This window comes from Triturus cristatus, chromosome 5_1, assembly GCF_964204655.1.
Source record: "Triturus cristatus chromosome 5_1, aTriCri1.1, whole genome shotgun sequence".
Taxonomy (NCBI): Eukaryota; Metazoa; Chordata; class Amphibia; order Caudata; family Salamandridae; genus Triturus; species Triturus cristatus.
The window spans coordinates 155748024-155768067 of NC_140587.1; positions in this window are offsets into that span (position 1 = coordinate 155748024).

Sequence of the window (20044 nt, forward strand, 5' to 3'; positions counted from 1 at the left end):
GCAAATTAAGTTACCTTAAATTGGACGATAGAGTCTTATACTAGTCCCGCTGTTATCCCACTCTTTTCTTACTCTCCACTGGGACAGCGTATCCAATTCCTTGCTTGTTGAATAGCAGCTAGCAGCGTGTCCAGGCTGGAGCGGCGCGCAGGGAACAGAGGAGGAACTGGGCGAGAGGGCCTCCTAAGTAGAGGGGGCAAGCCTCGCCCCCCGACCCCAACGGCCCGCCTCCAGCTCCACACTATTGGGGGGGTCATCACCCTTGTGGGCGTAGCCTCGCGCGCGAGGCAGCAGGGGGGAAGGCTCCGACGGGCGGCCACTAGAGTGCTGCCCTGCTGATGTCCCACTGCTTGGGACGCGGGCAGCGGCAATTTTGCCATACCGTGGGGTTCATTTCTGCGCACCACATCCTCTACGTGCGTTCTCCATATCGGTGACACGCACACCTCATTTTGTTAATTAACTAGGCAAGTTACTACGCGCATGATCAACGTGCGCTTGATACGCACACATTATTTCTTCATCTTGCCATACCGTGTTGTTCACTTCTGCGCACCACATCCTCTACCTGCGTTTTCCATATTGGTGACACGCACACCACAGTATATTATTTACGTTGGCAAGTTACATCACAAAATTGTCTACGTGTGTTCCCGGCACCGGTGATACGCACACCTCTATTTTTCAGCTTCAATGTAAGTATGGTTACTTCTTGCACTACTGTACTTCTATGTGCGTTCTCCGTACCGGTGACACGCACACCTCAATTCATTATTTACTTAGGCAAGTTACAACGTGCAGTACCAACATGCGTTTCTTGTATCAGTGACAGGCACGCCTAAATTCTTCAGCTGTGCAACATTTTACTTCCTGCACGTCACAATGTACCTTCTACGTGCGTTCTCCGGTGATGCACACACCTTTTGGTTGTAATTTCACTCCCTCATTTGTGACGAGCACACTACTTGTGCACTTTGTGTTTTTATTATGACATCTCTCCTCCTTCATTTCTCCCGGCATTTGCCTTCCTCATTATGGCATTAGGTAACATATGGAACCTTTCTCCTCCACAGCCTTTCATTCCATCGACAGGGGAGGACTCTCTCAAATGGGAGGAATAGCGTGAATATTTCAAAAACTATATCTTCACATTCGAGGATGAAGAGGAACTTACTCTTGAGAGGAAGAAAAAAATTATTCTCCACTGTTTAGGAGCAAAAGAGATGAAAATCTACAATCGCATCAACAAAAAAGCCTAGGGAGGGGGATGTCTTCATGATTGCACTGAAGATTTATCTCTGTACTTCAAACCCACTATTTCCATTTCTGTAAACAGATACACGTTTTTCCAACGTAAACAGAGTCCTGAAGAATCAGTGGAAGACTTTGTGGCTGCTTTAAAGGAATTAGCACTCACTTGCCGGTTTGGTGCATTGCACGACAAATTTATTCGCGACCAAATCGTCATGCGAGCTGCCAGTAAGAACATCCAGGAGAAACTGTGGGCTAAGGGGGAGTTGCCACTTGAGGAAGTCATTGATATTGTCAAATGCACAGGGTTAACAGGCAGAAGCACAAAAGCAGTTTTGTCCGAAGAAAAGGCAATTACTGAGGACAAGTCTACCATTACTAAGGTCACAAGTTCGAAAAATCCTCATAATAAACAGCGTTCGAACTCCCTTCAGGGGAAAGACACCTACACAAAGTCAAAATTGTCTGATGATAGAAAGTGTTTTAGATGTGGGAGTAGATACCATTTGGCAAATGATAAAATGTGTCCTGCACTAAAGCAGAAATGTTCAAGATGTGGGATTGTTGGTCATTTCCTTGCAATGTGTCAGAGAAAACAGAGGGGTGGTAGAAAGGTAAAACTAGTTGTACCTGAGGAACAAGAATATGCATATTCGTCTGATGATGATGACATGAATTTATTTGTGTTACAAGTTGAAGATAATATGTTAGGCAAAGGTAGGAAACCCATGTGTCATTTAAACATTGGAGGGGTGGAGATCTCCATTGTTGCAGATTCTGGATCTCCTTATACAATTGTAAATAAGAATGTGTGGTTAGAAAAATGTGTTCCTGTTATTGGTAACCATTTACTCAACCCGGACATTTCTCCTAAAACATTCACTGGGGAACCCATTGAGATCCCAGGTTTCAGGGAACTGCAGTTCCAATTTAAAACACAACAAATGCTGGGAAAGCTATACGTCTCTGCGGTCGGTCCTTCTGTTTTGGGATGGATCAATCAAGGGAATTTGAGGATAATTCTTGACCCAAACAGCCCTGATCCCGTGCTTTCACTACAAACAGAAGAGGATTACAAGAACATGATTGTCAAAAGGTATCCTCATGTATTCTCCGAGGACATTGGAAAACTTAAAGGGTTCGTCCACGAGATTAAACTCAAAGAAAATGCTATCCCTTGTATACATAAATCTAGGACCACCCCCTTCTCCATCATAGGCGAAGTGGAAACTGATCTTCTTAGGCTGCAGAAGTCTGGTATCATTGAATCAGTGGAGTCGGGTGAGTGGGTTTCGCCATTGGTCATCGCAAAGAAGTCCAATGGTAAGCTCCGCTTATGTGTGGATCTACGCGATCTTAACAAAAACATCCTTATCGACCAATTTCCTTTGCCAAAAATCAGTGAGATGCTGTCCTACACTAATGGAGCTAAGTGGTTTTCCACAATTGATCTAAGTTCAGCCTACCACCAAGTAGCCTTACACCCCAACTGTAGAAGCCTCACCACTTTTGTTACGCCATTGGGATGTTTTAGATTTAGAAGAGTACCCTTTGGATTGGCCTCTGCTGCTGCCATGTTCCAGAGATTGATGCGTACACTCTTCAGGAACTAAAAAGATCTCCTCATTTTTCAGGACGACATTATGGTGATGGGCACCAACAGGAAGGAACATGATGACAGACTAAACAGGGTATTAAGTATCCTAGACTATCATGGTCTTACTGCTGATGTCCGCAAATGCAAATTTGCTACTACTGAGGTCACATACCTGGGGCACGAGATTAATGGGAGTGGTATAAAACCAAAAAAAGAACTACTCTCTGCCATTAGAGAAGCCCCCTCTCTTAAAAACAGGAAGGAAGTAAGAGCCTTCCTAGGCCTCTCTGAATTCTATGCAAAATTTGTTCAAAACTTCTCCTCCAAAACATTCGCCATGAGAGAACTTGTAAAACTTAGAAACAAATTTGAATGGAACAGTACTTGTGAGGAGCCTTTCAATAGAATTAAAGATGACATTTGCAAGGCTCCACCTTTTCTTCACAGCGTGGTCACCACGGATGCTAGTGGTAGAGGTCTAGGAACAGTACTCAACCAAATCACTGAAGCGGGTAATGAATTAACAGTGGCTTTTGCCTCATGCTCGATCACACCGACTGAAGAAAGGTACTCTGTGATCGAGCGCGAAGCCCTTGCATGTGCATGGGGTTTAGAGCACTTTAGGCAGTACATATGGGGGTACTTGGTCACCCTTAGAAGTGACCGTAAACCACTTGTTAAGGTACTCTCTACCAAAGGCCTACAAAGTGCCTCTCCCGTCTAGCACGTATTTCCGTCAGGATGATGCATTTTAATTACAACGTGGAGTACGTTCCTGGTATAAAGAATTGTGTGGCAGACTGCTTAAGTCGGTTGCCTTTGCCAGACACTGGGAGTCAGACCTCGGATATTGAAACGTACTGTGTTGCTAACATCCTTGAGGAGGTGCCCTGCATATCACATTCCGAATGGTTATCAGCCCTGGAGGGAGATACTACACTTCTTGAAGTAAAACAGTATATAAAGGATGGCTGTGAATAACTAGGACCCCTGAATATATGGTAATAAAATTCCTAGGACAGGGTATTACACAATGAAACAGGAACTTCCTAGGCAATACATTAATATACAACAATACTATGTTGTGTGTGTCAAATTAGTGTAACCACAAATTAATAAAAAAAATACAAATTAATATTTATTTTTGATATCTCCAAATATCACAAGATAAAAAATTACAGATGTAGAGTGCAAGCATACAGTATGTAATCACTTATTACAATGATTCCGTTAAAATTATAATTTTAAAAAGTTTTTGTGAAAAAAACGACAATCCTGTGGCCATATCTTAGTCTTCGACGCACGTTTTGGCGAAAAGTACGCCTTCGTCAGGAAAAGCCACAAATCTATGTAGTCTATGTAGTCTATCACCAGAAGTGGAAAGAGTCTCAAGGGAGGCAGCCTGTCTCCACATCGGTCATCTACAACATCGAGACAGTCTATTTACCCCAACATAGCTACCCAGGAAAAATACTTACTCTATATATGCCCGTCATCCATGCAGTGCTCTATATTGAACCTAAACCTGGGAAATCTACATATATATAAAAAATCAGATTCATACTACAATTGTTGAATGCTCCTGCATAGATTGCTATAAATCCAGTTAACCCAGAGCAGAGATTATCGTCGCCTTATCTGAAGTGGACTTTTTAATCCATAAGGTCTCATCGAATCACCCAAAAAAATATAGACCCTTGAGACTCTTTCCACTTCTGGCGATAGACTACATAGATTTGTGGCTTTTCCTGACGAAGGCGTACTTTTCGCCGACACGCGCGTCGAAGACTAAGATATGGCCACAGGATTGTCGTTTTTTTAATAAAAACTTTTTAAAATTCTAATTTTAACGGAATCATTGTAATAAGTGATTACATACTGTATGCTTGCACTCTACATCTGTAATTTTTTATCTTGTGATATTTGGAGATATCAAAAATAAATATTAATTTGTATTTTTTTAATTCATTTGTGGTTACACTAATTTGACACACAAAAAAGTCTATTCCCAAACAATTGCACACCTTCTGGGAACTCTGAGACGAATTGTCTAGCGAAGGAGACTTGATACTTAGGAATGGTAAAGTCATACCTCCCACCACTTTACGTGCAAAACTCCTAGATATTTGTCATGAAGGACACCTTGGCATAGGGAAGACAAAAAGCAGGGTGAGAAACTTGTATTGGTGGCCGGGTTTTGATCTTGAAATCGAGAGAAAAGTCAGAAACTGCTTTGCCTGTGAGAATTCTGACAAATCTCAACACATGCTTAGGCCACCCCTCCAACCCCTTGCCAGTCCCTGCATGCCTTGGGTTAGATTAGGCATTGATATTTGTGGTCCCATTTGGGAACATGGCGAACAGTTGTTCCTCATTGTGCTTGTGGACCATTTTTCTAAATGTCCGGAAGTGGAAGTGGTACAGAATGCCGATGCGAGAACCATTGTTAATTTCTTGCGGAGGTTATTTCTTAAAGAAGGTCTACCTAAATGTATTGTGTCAGACAATGGTCCACATTTTATTTCTGCCATTTTCAAAACATTTGTAAGGGAGAACGGTATCACTCATAAAACTACTTCGTTGTACCATCCAGCAAGTAATGGGGCAGTCGAAAGGTTTAATCGTGTCATAAAAGGCATAGTGCAGCTAGCCAACCAAAACGACCTTTCATGGAGGAAAGAACTCATCCACAATTTATGGGTTTTCCTGTGAGTCTACAGGTACCAGTCCCTTTGAACTGCTTAGAGGCAGAACCCCCGTTACCAAAGACAATGCGGGTTGGCTCACAACCAAGAGAGTGTGTTGGTCTTCTGGTAAGGTGAAAGAGAAGTTGTTACACTCACAAATGACCAGCAAAAATTATTCTAACTCAAAGCATGCATGCAAAAAAGTGAACTTACAGGTGGGTGACAAAGTCAGGGTAAGGAGAACTGAGTTCATTAGAAAGGAGCAAAGTCACTTCTCACAACCCATGGAGGTTAAGAACGTTTTCTGTAACTCTGCCCTCCTAAGTGATGGTAAAACCCGGCATTTTTCTTCATTGTCTTTGTGTAGGGGTGACGGGATCGCTTCCCCCTCTCATGGTATTTCTGACAACCAAAGTCCTCCTTCTTCCCCAGACTATGATTGGATTCTGGATGGTGGTGCCGGTAGGGATTCTTACCCACAGAGGACGGATATTGCGTTCCTGATGGTATTCCCACTCAGAAGAACAGTTGTAGTACTTTCAGTGGGGAATTATCGGAAGACGCCCAACAAAATCCTGATGTGAGCAGTGCAACTCTTTGAAAATAATAGTCTTGATATTGATGATGTTTTCCCTTCTAGTAGCACTGTTAGAAAGGAACCTATGGAGAACAGATGCGGTAGGGTTGTCAAACCACCAGCTAAGTTACATGACTTTGTGTGTGACTAACACCATTGGTTCTGCCTTCCTCCTCGTTCTGTTCCACACTAGTTCCTCCCTTCCCCCTTTCTTTTTCATCATTGAGAAGGAGATGTGTTATGTTGTACATCCTTATGTTATATTATCCTGCTCCGCTTTGATTTTTGTCTTGTTATGGCCTTGCACTGCTTCTTCAGCCACGTGCCCATGCCAAAGTGTTCTATGACGTCCTACTGTTCCAGGGTAGAATCTTGGGCATGGGTGACGGTTGGAGTGGCAGTTGCTGTGACTTGGAATCCTGGTGAAGACGTGCTCTCTGGTGTCAGCGGCATTTCTTTAATAAAAACTTTGAACTTACCTTCCGCCTCCTTCGAGTCTTTCTGCTCAATCCTTCTATAAACTCATATTATTTATTTCTCGGCTTTAGCCACTCGAAAATAACTACATTTTCATTTCGTATTTCATCCAATGTTCTAACCCATGCTAGAAATGTCAGAGCACTATCTGGCTCACAGATGAACTGCAGTTTCCACCACAGAAACCAGCCGTGAAATCGCCAATAAAAGGTATATTCACACCCACCGGCCATTTCAAATTTCCAAACCACGCATTTACACTTGTCAAACTGAACGATTATATATGATAATTTTAGTGGGTCTTTTACTTTAATACTTTTCTTCTTTCAACAAAAATGTTTAAGTCAGACCCTGTGTGATTGTAGATCAGAGCTATCTCTTGTAAGTGCTTTATTGTCAGTGGACTGGCCACTTTGGAATGCCCTTTATTCCGAGGCATCAAGAGCGTGTGGAAAGACAGTAAGCGACTGGTGAAATAGGTGTGTAGATTATGTATGAGTGACTGATGTCTGTGATTAGTTTAGGCTGTTTTATGTTCCAGATCAAGCCTTCATGTTGGCTCACGGTTCGGCCGGATTGTTCCCATGGGGAGCAGGGTCAAGACTGATTTGCATATGGTTGGGTATAAACTGGAATGGCATGGTGAGCAAACAATTATGGATTTAGGCCCAGATCTCTGTACTGGGTGAATGTTTTACATTGTTCAGCATTCTGTCCATCAACTGTTCCTTTTGCATTTGTATCCCGAGTGGGACGGGTATGCCCAGAAGTGGGTCCTGAGCTCTCCATGCCAATGGAGTCACGCTAGCCTGGCTGCTGAGGGGTGAAACCCCTAAACCGGTCCCAGGAGGCTTGTTTCCGAACCAGGGAGGACCTGGCCTGGCAGTTCGGGCTGGACTATTCCCATGGGGAGCAGGGTCAAGATTGGTTTACATATGCCTGGGTTTGAACTGGAACAGCATGGGGAGAAAAAAAACGATGGATTTAGGCCCAGATCTCTGTACTGGGGTGAATTTATGACATTGTTCAACATTCTGTCCATCAATTGTTCTTTTTGCATTTATTTTGGCTAAGCCCAATCCTATTCCATCGAGCTAACAAAGTACAAAATAAAGGCATGTTGGAGAGGAGGGAAGATACGTCCTGTCACCATCAACCTTATTGAGGTGACTCTGCCAAGAAGTCAACTCTATGGTGATCGTGGTCATTGGTACCAGGCAGAGTTGGGTGTCACCTTTCCATCTTCAGTCAAACCATAAGGACACCTCTTACCCCATCCCACTCCACTGGGACACCATGGCATTACAGTATGGGAACTCCCACATTGAGGGAATCCTGAGAGATGTGAGTGGGTTTCCAAGGGGGTATATCTTAGACTGAGAAGAAGCTCTCCTGGCTTCAGGCCATTACTTGGAGAGGGAGGGAAGATATCTGCACGTCATCACAGCACCATGCCTAGACTGTCTTGAATCCCACATGTGTTGTGTGAAGTAGGTCTGCCTGTGAAGAGGCAGTGTATGAGGCTTTTTACTCACATGTATGATTTAGTATTCACTGTTGTGTCTATTATCTGTGTTGTGTTTTTGAAATATAGAAAATGTTGTTCTGTCTAATTTTGACAGATACCCATTCTGATTGATGACAGTGATGAGTGTGAATTATTTCACACAGAATAACAATGAATACCAGCCCCACAAGGTTTAACAGAGTTTCTTCATTTGTTTCACTTAAAGGTGGAAGCCAGGGTTCTGACTGGTACTGAGAACCTTAGGTAAGACTTAGGCCCTGATTGGCAAACGTGGCAGATATTCTGTTCACATTACTTTAGCACTTCTAGTAAGGCGTACATCATATTTGTCATGTTTGTCACAAAGTAAGGTTTGTCAAACTCTGATTCCAGACCTAAGTCTGTGTACGTTCATCACAAAAGTATTAAGGTTATGGTGAAGAGACAGGCATAGGGATAAAGAATGGAATGGATGATGTCAAGTGGTGTGGAGTGAGTGCAGGTGGATTTTGCTCTAGGAAGGATAATCACTGCTGGAAAGTGTGCCCTCCTGCCTGTTTTTCCTTTTCTGACCTGCTCACTACGAGTGGATTGCAAGCCCTTTGTAGATGCTCGGTGTTTTGCTTTTACTCCTTCAGTAGAGCACACAAACTACCAAATAAGGGTGCTCAAAAGACTCTGGTGAGGAGCCATGGGCGCCGGCAGTCCAACCATCATGAGTCCACCTGAAGGGCAGTCTAATAGTCTGAACCTGTCGGTGAGCCTGCACTGCCCTTGATCTCTCTTACTTTCCCGCTTTTTCAAGCCCAAGATCAACAGACAAGTTTTCCACCTTCATCCTGATGCATTGAGGGAGTCTCCTGACCAAGAAGGATTGCCCTGATTATAGAACCATTTTAACCACTGTCCTAAGAAGTAAGCTTCTGGAGATATAGTAGATTACAGTTTGCAGACGCCATCCTCAAAAAAATGCTCCTTCCCAGTTTGAGGCGTGATCGCCCTTTGCCTATTGGTGTCCTCACTGCTGAAAAATGTCAGTCACAACCAGCCCAAAACTAGTTACATGTGCCCCCATATTGATACCTCCAGTAGACCACTATTTGTGCTAAGCAATATCTTCCAACTTTTCGAGAGCTACTCTGGATATCAGATCAACTGGGTTAAGTCTCTCATCTTTTCCCTAGCTGGAGGGTGAACTGCTTTGCCACCCACGTGTGAGGCCCTGGTGGTGACCAGGGGCTTTCAATATCTAGGCATATATGTGATTAGGGATGTTGAGGATTTTATAGACCGGAACCTGATGTCTCAATTGAAGTACTTTGGGGAAGAAGTGGGGCATGGGAGGGCGCTCCCAGTATCCATTATGGGAAGAGCGGTGCTCTTTAAAATGATGACCCTCCCCCGCATGTTGTACGCTCTGCAAAATACCCTGTGCAGGGTGCCACCTGATTTCTTCTGCAGGGTGAATAGCGTTCTGCTGTGGAAAGGAGGCAGTTCTCCCTCGGTAAGCTAGCAATACCAGACATTCAGATATCCTATTGGGCGGCAGAACTGACCGTAGTGAACGATTGGGCATTTGGGCACATTGAAGATCCCGCCTATCGTGTGGATCTGGAGGGAAGGCACACTGCTGACTTTCGCACAGCTGCAAAAAGAGTTTCAAATGGAGGCTACTGAACATTTTAAATGCTTACAGTTAGGGCATACAATGTGGTGCCACGTGCCAGAGGGAGAGCAACTGTCAGAGTCCACGCCTTTGGAGGACTGATTACTGCAGGACCCTCTGCCAACGAAGGCGATATCTCTGATATATAAGAAAAAATGACTAACTACCCAGACCTGTAACGAGCAACTGTTTGATAAAAAGATTATTTTTAAAACAAAAACAAAATTGGACTTCACTATTGCCAATTGGGTTTTGATCCAAACAACTTTTAGATTGAAGAAAGGTGAATCTAAGTTTTCTTTTCCATCTAGGATTGTTAAAAATTGCAAAGCTTTTGTATGGAAAGGGATAATGGAATAAAAATAAAATTTTACATCATTAACGCTCTTCTTTAAAGGTACCACAAGTTTGTTTTTCTTCATAAGATATTTAGATTATATTGTTCTTCAGGACTTGAACTTCACAAGACAGGCGCTCTGAACTGGAGGTAGAGTTGCTTTGAGCTGGGGCTGCAATAAACTGTTTACATCTTATCTGTAGTATGTACCTTTGCAATCCCAAAACATAATTTCATCTTTACACTGCTTTTTACCTCATCATGATCTATTGTTCCTCTCCTCTTTGTGTTTTTCCTTAATGGTACTCTAAAAGCCACCTGCTTCACCCATGTTTAAAAATAACTGCTTAACCTTTCCATGCTCATCCTTCATTTACTTATTATTGGGACCTCCTTCTATACTCATTTATCTCCCTATGGTGTTCCCCAAGGCTCTATTTTGAGTCCTTTATTATTTAATAATTATGTTAAGCCATTAGCAGTAATCGCAGAAGAAGTAGGGTTGTCTATTTTCTCCTATGCCGACGACACCCAAATAATTTTTTCTTTGTCAGCAAATAGATCTGCAGAATCATCTTCTCTTCAGAGTGGGCTTAGGAAAATTGCTGATTGGATGGCGGTTAACTCATTGAAGCTCAATGGGGAGAAGACCGAGGTTCTTATTTTGGGTAAGAAAATAGACCTCTGGGGTCCCCAGCACTGGCCACCTGAAATGGGGACTCTCCCTACACCTGCCTCCCAAGTTCGCAATCTGGGTGTGATTATTGATAATCAACTCTCAATGAAGCAGCAAGTGGCAAAGGTAGTTTCTTTCTGCTTCACAATCCTGAAACGGCTCAGGAAGATCCTTTGGATGTTGCCTGGTCCCACTCAAAAGACGGTAATTCAAGCACTTATTACATCTAGATTGGACTATGGCAACATCCTATATTTGGGTGCCTTTAAGGAGGTGAATCGCAGACTGCAATTGGTACAGAATGCAGCGGCTAGGCTGCTATGCCAGATTCCGAGAATGACTTCTGTCTCCAGCTCTCTTCGTGAACTCCATTGGCTCAGGGTCGAGAGTCGTGTAAAGTTCAAGACCCTGAACTATATGTTCAAGGTGAAGTCTGGTAGTGCTCCTCAATATCTAAAGGCCATTGTTCACTCGTATCTTCCTACGCGGTCCCTCCGTTCTGCTACCCAGGCCAAGTTTGTAGTACCTAGGATCAAACGTTCCCGTTTGGGTGGTCGATCCTTTGCTTATTTAGGTCCTCTTCTTTGGAATTCTCTTCCTTTATTCCTTAGGAAAGAAACTGTTTTCAGTAACTTTCGCAGACCCCTAAAGGCTTGGTTGTTCGATCAATAGCCTCTTGGCAGTTTGATTACTTGTACTTTTTTTCCTGTACAGCGGCGCTGGGAAACCTTTTTGGTAGCTATGAGCCTTATAAGATCAATAATAGTAATAATAATAATACTCTTAATCCTCTTCTTAACCGTTGCTTTACCTTACTGTCTTTACCCTTTACTGACTATCCCACTCTAATGTTAAAAACATATTCCGTAATCAGGATTTGTTATAGAGTCCTCAGAAGGATTAGATATGCTGGAACAATGCCTCAACCTCCACCTGCTTATCAATAAATACACAGTGGTGAAATGTACATCAGCAGTGCTTTTGACCACGTAAATTGGTTAAAGTTATGGGGCATTCTAAATGGCTGAAGGATAGAACAGCCTCTGAATGACTTTCTTTGCACCCTACACTCAAGTGTTTCGGCATCTATAAGATTTGGCACAGGGGAGAATGTTCCAATTTCTTTGCTTTAGCATGGGAGGTCAGAAAGGGCCATGCGATCGCCCCAATTTTGTTCCTATTGTATATAAACAATATCAATGCATTTTTGATTTCACATGGTAAGGACATGTTTAAGATACAGTCCAACTCAGTACCTTCCCTACTGTATGCCAACACCGTTTAATGTCTCGAACTCCCAATGGTATCAAAGGTCTGTAAGAGTACTTTCTCATATCTATGGCCAATTTAGACCTTGAGACCAATTTCTCTAAGACTTACTATACGCTGTGTATGTGGGAGAGGGCTTTGCTAACCAGATTTCATCTTGAAAGCATACACAGTCATCTAAGTTTCTCCTGTGCCAAAAGAAAACTGCTACCACCCTTACCATGTGGTGAATCCTTCAAGCAGACTTTGTTGCACTTTATATATTTTGGGGAATTCTAGAAACCATTTTGTCATACGGTCCATACTAATTCAGTGAGACTGTGCGTTTGGATAACACATGCATCAAAACTATCTGCAGACTTAGAACATGAGAACTTCAAATTCCCCCAAGGAAATCGTGGAAATGGATCGACTCTTTTATTGTTATCTCAGGCATGCCCAAACGGAGACACACGCAGTACACAAATTGGCATTTCAAACATTTATTGAAGCAATTGTATTCTTGTGTAAAATATGTGCGCTACAATTATTAGCAGAAGGAAACAAAGCATTGTAGCCAGCATTACAAGAATGGTGAAAAAGATGACTAGTTCAACCATTATAATTTTTGCAATGATTATATGAACACATATAATTGTACTTCTACCTCGCACTATCCTATCCTAGAAGGCATAGTGAGAATGTGTTTCTGCCAAATACCTTGGAGTGGCCTAACTCCCCATATACCTATGTGTTTGATTCAACCAGAAGCCAATATGGTGTAGAACAGGCTGCCGTCCCTCACAACATAGTAATGAGAGTCAGCAGGGCTGGAAGTCAGACACTGGGGAACGTCCAGGATAATCCATGGAAATGCTCCTCTCCTGAACAATGGCTTAGGGGCAGTTTATATGACAAAAACTGGACCCATTTGCACTGAACCTGAGTTCAGATGCCTATGTCATTGTTTATTCTACAGAATCAGAGCTGTCTCCTAACGGACAACAAATGGAAGGGCAGTATGCTCAGTGTTCTTGGTCCTTGCACAAGATGTATAGTGTTGTGATAATAGGCCTACAAAGAAATGCGTTTGTAAGCAAAACACTTTCTTAATACCGGCACAACTACACTTGTGAAGAATATTTACCATATGTTTAACTACAAAGACCATAATGGATTCAAACATGAAAATGAGGATTTTCGAAACATGCACTTACGTTTCAGTGCCAGGGTTTAGATGCATTCCTGTGTATTTTATGACATAATAAGGGCAGTGAAGGGGATACAGCCAACCTAAACACATGATTAGCAGTTTTGCAGATTTATGGCAGCTTTTGGAAACATCTCTATTACACTACAGTTGTTATAATAACTGAAAACACGGATAGACTGATAAGAATGGAAGAAAGGGTTTGTCTCTGATGGCCATCTCTTCAGACCCCAAGTCTCTACTACAACAATCCTGTCTACGATGATCACTGAGTGTGCAGGGCCGGTGCCCAACACATCTAGACATATGTTAATGCCTTCCTTCTTATTCTGGGTGTATGTTTCCATGGTTCAAGCTTCTTCAGCACCATATGAGAACTTAAAATTGTGATTGTAAATTGTATTTATACAGCGCTTACTACTGGGATTTGAATCGCTTTGTGGGGAGTAACATGCTACTCTGGGCCCCAGGGTTAGAGGTAAATAGGTAGTAGATTAGTAATATATGCTTCTTTTTCCTTGTAAGATTAGTTGTGTAAAGTTAGTTAAATTTGTGCTCTTGAGATCCCAGGCATTTACTTAATTGCTTTGAATAGGGCTAGATGAACTGAAGTGGATTAGTATAGGGAAGACGTGAGATATCATTGGAAGTGGTGGACCTGTGCACCTCTTAGTGGTATGAAATGGATAGAAAAGATCAAAAGTTTGAAAGCTTGTTTGGGAGTCCGTAGTAGTCAGAAAGCTTTGGGATGAGTCAGAGCGTGGACGGAAACGAAGACGTGGAAGAGTTTTTTAATAAATAAACAAAATAATTAATACATACATGTATTACGACACACATATCACAAGTACACAATACAATTGTTGAAGATGGTGAAAAGTAACACATTTATGCAAGAAGAGACCTTCCACAGATCAAGAGTCAACAGTGACTATTTCAATCAAACGTGAAAATTGCAAAAAACTGTTAATTAGTTACTGTTCTGTTAGTCAATGTGTTAATGTAGCATCCTCATAGTCGCGTGTGTGTGGTATCTCAAACGTGAAAAACTGAAATATGAAAATATATGATGTTGTGGTACTGATACATTATGGATGAACATGTATAGGGCTGGTTATGATTTCAAATAATTTGCCATTAGCCCCCGGCGCTTCTTTCCCTTTCATAGAAAAAAAGTCTCTCGTTTACATCCAGGCTTCGCATCCTCTACACCCAGAGGTAACTACTCCCTGGGAAAACAAAAACTATACGTGCCAAGTGTCTATTTGCGCAGTTGAGCACAAGGACCCTTTCCAGATGATGTGTGTTTAATTATTGTCAGTGCTTAATTTGAGCTGGTGGTTTCTGTTGCTCAGCACCAGCACTTAATTATCAACACCGGCACTTATGACAGCCTGCCATATAGTGGCGCTTTTTATCTAAATTGTGTTCAGCACAGCAACAGTTGTTTAATAACTGAATGTACATTACAATAAGTAATACCTACCGCCCAAGCCATTCTTATAGCTTTGAGTGGCTTGCAGTAAGCTGAATTGTCACATTTGTAGGAGTGTGATGGTTAGTAGTTGTGTTCATACTGTCATTTACAACACTGGCAGGGGTAAAGGTGCTGCAAGCTGCAGTGGCCTCCTGACAAGGGCCCTGGCACAAATTTATCTTTTGTACAAATTAAGCACTCATTATTGTACATTTGTAATGCATTAACATGTAGATGAAGTCACAGCTTGGGAGCGTGGGACGGTCAAGGAAGGAAGGGGTCAGGAGGAGGCCTGGGGAAGAGGAGATGTTGGATTGCCCAGGAGCGGATGAACAAGCCAACACAATGCAATGCAGGAGTTAATGGAGCTCTACCATGCAATCTAAGTAACCAACCTTACTTTAATAAGTCAAACACATACCCTGTATCCCACCTATCCACTATATAACTCATTTCGCTTCAAACTAGATCACGTGATGAAAGTATCAATTGTATTGATTCTTGGCTTTACTTACCTGCCCACTATTTTTAAGGACATTCGGCAAAGACTCAAACACGGATAAAGATTTGCCACTAGAAATGGCCACCAGGCAATATATGCTGTAATGCTTCCAAAGATGCCTTCTCATTTGAACAGACATGAGCATCACTGCCGGACTGGGAAGAGAAACCAACACTGGCAATTCCGCTCGATCGGCCGAGGGAGGGGGGGGGGGTGGTACTGAGAAGCTCTAGTGGTGAGCACCGCTGTCGCTTTAATTTTGTTACAGGGGGTACAACTGGCCCCCGGTGACAAAACTGGTCCCCTCGGCTGCAAACCAGCCCCCACCCCTCCGGCCCACCGGGGAAAAGCCCAGTGCCCACTACGCCCAGTCCGGCCCTGATGAGCATCATCTGTTCACTGCAAGTACTTGCAGAGACGCAAAATACGGTAGTTTAACAATCAAATGATTCTAAGTCAATTGTCTTTTATTCCTCTTTGTCTAGAGAAGAAAGCTGGAGAGCCGTGGGTAAGTTTATAGTGGCAGAGATTTTATTATTTCTCTACACCACAATATGCTAAATCCATTTCCATGTTTTCAGACCACCAAGGTGTTATGTCAACACATTTCAACCTAGTTTAACAAATAATTGTGGGGGGCCTATTCAGAACCTGAACTTCTTTTGACATGTACTCAATGGAAATTACTCTACAGCATGATGTGTAAAGCTTGGGTCTCTAAATGTGCAGGGAGCCTAAGCTTTGCGTAGTTTTCTGGCTCACTGTTTTCGGTCTGTTGCTTAGAAGGCCTGCAGAAGATAGCGCACGCTCCAACAAGAAATTAGAAATGACCATGAGGAATGGAAAGATACATTTTTCCCAATAAGAAGGATGTTGCCTAAGAGGCCAAAACCAAAAATAAGCAACATATTGAGGAGTATTAGCCAGCAGGTGCAGCCGACATGCTGGACGAATGGCGGGGCGGGAGTCTTGTAGGGGGGGCATAGGGGTCACGGTAAAAAAAAAAAACTTACCAGCAGCCAGCCGTGATTCGTGCTCTTCTGCTCCTTTTCTCCAGACGGCACAGGCTCCCAGAATGCCCTGCGGCCAATCCTGAAGTTGCTCTCAAGCATGAGAGCAGCTTCAGGATTGGCATTAGCACCCGCGATGTGCACTCCAGGAGAGACTGGGAGTCTGTGCCTGCTCTCTCCAACTCAGCTGCGTTGCTAGGTTGGGGAGAACTTTCACAGCGCATGACAGTTTGGCTGGCCTGAGACGGCCGGCCATCCCGTCATGTGCAGTGAAGGAAGTGCACCCACCACTCCCCTCAGTGCCTGTCACCCCTCAGGCCCTGCCCTCAAGACTCAGCAGGAAAGGAAAAATAAAACGAGTGTATATCATTGTTTTATTTTTCCTTTCCTGCATTTTTTTCAGTGGGAGGGGGCGATGCTCCTATTCATAGCAGTAGGGTGACCAACTGTTAGACCTGTCAGCCCTTTGGGTGGTCCCTCCTCATCATTATTTATTTTGTCCCACTTTTGCCTCAAACCCTGGTTGAATTTTTTCCTTTTTGGGAACCACCAGACTTTTTCGTGTTGCTGCAGATTCAGGGAGCCATTTTAGCTACCCCTGAAACTTCTGTCTGAGGGCCTGGAGCACAAGATGGTGGCCACCTGTGACATCACCAGCATCCACTGGAACCTACCAGCACCTTCCAGAACATTCCAGGAGATTCCAGAACTCTGTGACAGTTGGAGACCGTTTAGAATGTTGGGAGGATAAGAGAGGCAGTTGGCAGTTGGAGCTGGCAGTTGGCACCTGACTGGTGAAGAGAGAGGAGCACAACAGTGAAGGAGGAAGGAGTGAAGCAGCAGGGGTGGAAACTTGTGCCTGGAGTGGGGTCCATAAACCCACCCTTGATACTTGTCCCTACTGATGGATCCCAGCCTATAGCCCTGTGTGGGAAGAAGACAGAAAAACTCATCCTAAGGACCTGAACAGCAGGAACAGGCCTTAGAAGCAGAAAGCAGCAAGATCCTGACCTGAGAACTGGTTTCCCTGGAGTCCGGCGTCGAGTAGCCTGAAGACCTGGAGCCCGAGGTGGAGAAGCGGCGCTGACTGAAGTAGCAGACGTCGTACCCGGAGCCGCCTGAGGTCGTGAGAGGGCGCCGACGGAGGTCGTGAGGAATACCAGAGGTCGAGGAGGAAGTGAACCGAGGTCGAGCGAGCGGCGTCATCGGAGGAGTGAAGTCCGCCCTCCGGAGTCGTCGGAGACCGAGGTAGAGGAGCACCGGAGGTCGGGAGTGAGGACCGCCCTCCGGAGTCGTCGGAGACCGAGGTAGAGGAGCACCGGAGGTCGGGAGTGAGGATCGCACTCCGGAGTCGCCCGGAGCCTGTGAGGAGGAGCACCGGAGGTCGGGGGTGAGGATCGCACCCCGGAGTCGCCGGAAGTCGACATCGAGGCCAGGTCGGCTGACGTCATCGGAGCCGAGAGCGCCATCGGACCGGAGCCGCCCGAAGTCGACATCGTGAAGAGACTGCCCGACGCCGTCGAATCGGAGGTCGAGATCGAACCGAGGCCACCGACATCGGACCGGAACCGCCTGCCGGCGTCGTCAAAGAACTGACATTGTGCCGAGGCCGCCGAGACCAAACCGGAACCGCCTCACGGCGTCGACACGACTCCAGCGGCGTCGGAACATCAGAAAAAGGGCAGTAAGTGGAGTAGAGGGCGCCTAAGGCCCTGTGGAGACCTGAGAGACTGCTCTAAGGGGCTAGGGAGGTGCTGAAACCAACCTGACTGTGCCTGGGGTGAACTGGGACTAACCTAGAGAGGTTGTGTGGAGAGAGAAAGCCAGGGCACTGGTATTCCCCCCTTTTGATCTACCTCAGTTTAGGCCTCAGCCTTGTCCCAGCCAGGGAGTAGCCCCCCTCAAGCCTTCCACAACCCTACAAGCTGTGCCTGGGCCATATCAGCCCTTAAGAATTGAAGTGTCATCTGATTACATGAGTGTTGCTGTATACTTTTAATTATTTATTGGGGATACTGTATTTATTGAGTTTTTACCTATTTATTGCTGCACTATATTTATAGGTCCACAGGACTTGTTGGTGTACAATATTTATTGGTACAGTATTTATTGCCTCAAAGTATTTAATTGTCTGTATATATTGCACTTGTATTTATGCCCTGTTATTTATGATCACCCCTATTTATTTCATCAAACAGCCAATATTTATTTGACCTGCACTAATTGAAACTTGTATATTGTGATTGACCTATTTATTTTTCCAATCAGCAACTAAGAGAAAAAGATAAAGAAAGAATATTTTCATAATTTTTACGGTGTAGAGTCGTTTTTGGAACGGATGCACGCATGGTTATTGTATGGGTATATTGTATGCTTAGCACTGCGCCTGTTTCCTGACCACTCGAGCCAAGCTACCACAGTGTGTTCGGGGAGTCCACCACCACCCTGCGGAGTGGGAGTGGGCGTTTCCAACATAAATTGGTGTTCAGTGGTGGGATAGAGCTGTGCCTACATATACTCAACAATAACTGTGGGTAGTCCATAGGCCTACACCGGGAGTTTTCTCAAAGCGGCCTTCCTGATTGTGGGTTTTTGTTTTTTTCCAAATTTACTCTGGTGGTGGGAGGAGGTATTATTAAAGGTACCCCCCTGCATTGTTACTGCACAAAACCTGTCCTCTAACCTGAGTGGGCAAGATGGAGTTTGTACTGGAAGATTTAGAAACGTACACTGTGGCCCAACTCAGGGAGTTTTGCCAGCGGGAGGGGGTGTACTGTCCCCCAGGAGCAAAGAAGGGTGCACTCCAAACCAGCTTAAGGGCTTGGGGGGAGGCACGCCGAGAAAGCAAGGCTGAGGAGGAAGACAGGGATGGAGAGCCTGACCCCGAGGGGGCTGAGATGTACCAACCTGAGGTGGGGAACCTGTCAGCAGGGCCCAGGACACTTTCTAGGAAGGGCAGCACTGTCTCTAGCGGGGGCTTATCCAGCGTGGAGTTAGCAGATCGGAGAGAGAAAAGACAGCTCACATGGGATTTAGCAAAGCTGGAGAAGGAGAAGGAGGAACAGAGGTTGGCTCATGAGACGGAGAAAGAGAGGATGGCTCATGAGATAAGACTGAAAGAGATAGAGCTTCAGATCCTAAGAATTGGAGCACCAACTGTTCCTAATGGTGGCAGCCAAATCCAAGAGTCCACCAGGGAACCCAAACCTTACCTGCCAAAGGACATAGTAGCTAGCTATGGGGCGGGTGACGACATCGCCAAGTGGCTAGCAGCCTATGAGGTCTCGTTAAGGGCCCATGGGGTTCCAGAGAAGTACTGGGGAGGGGGATTGTATAGGTACATGCCTCCAGCTGGTAGGGATGCTTTATTGGCCCTCGAAGAGGATGAGCAGACCCACTACCCCACCATGAAACTGGCGCTCATCAGAAAGTTTGGACTAACACCTGAAAAGTACAGACAGAAGTTCAGGGGTAGTCACAAACTGGGCTCACAGAATTGGGTGGACTTCCTGGACTATGCAAAGAAGGCACTGGAAGGTTGGATTCAGGGCAGTGAAGTAAGGAACTACGAGGAGCTGTTTGACCTAGTACTGAAGGAACACCTACTCGAGAAATGTTTCCCTGAACTGCGGCAACACCTGGTGGATAGCAAGCTGACCAGCCCCCGGAAGCTTGCTGAGGAGGCGGACATTTGGGCCAGTACCCGGGTGTCCACAAGGGGGACTGGAGGGGATACTCAAAAGGCCGGACAGGGCGCCCCCCAGAAGAAAGAAGGAGGGGAAAAGAAAAAGGAGTTCTCCAAAGGCCCCCAAAATAACTTCC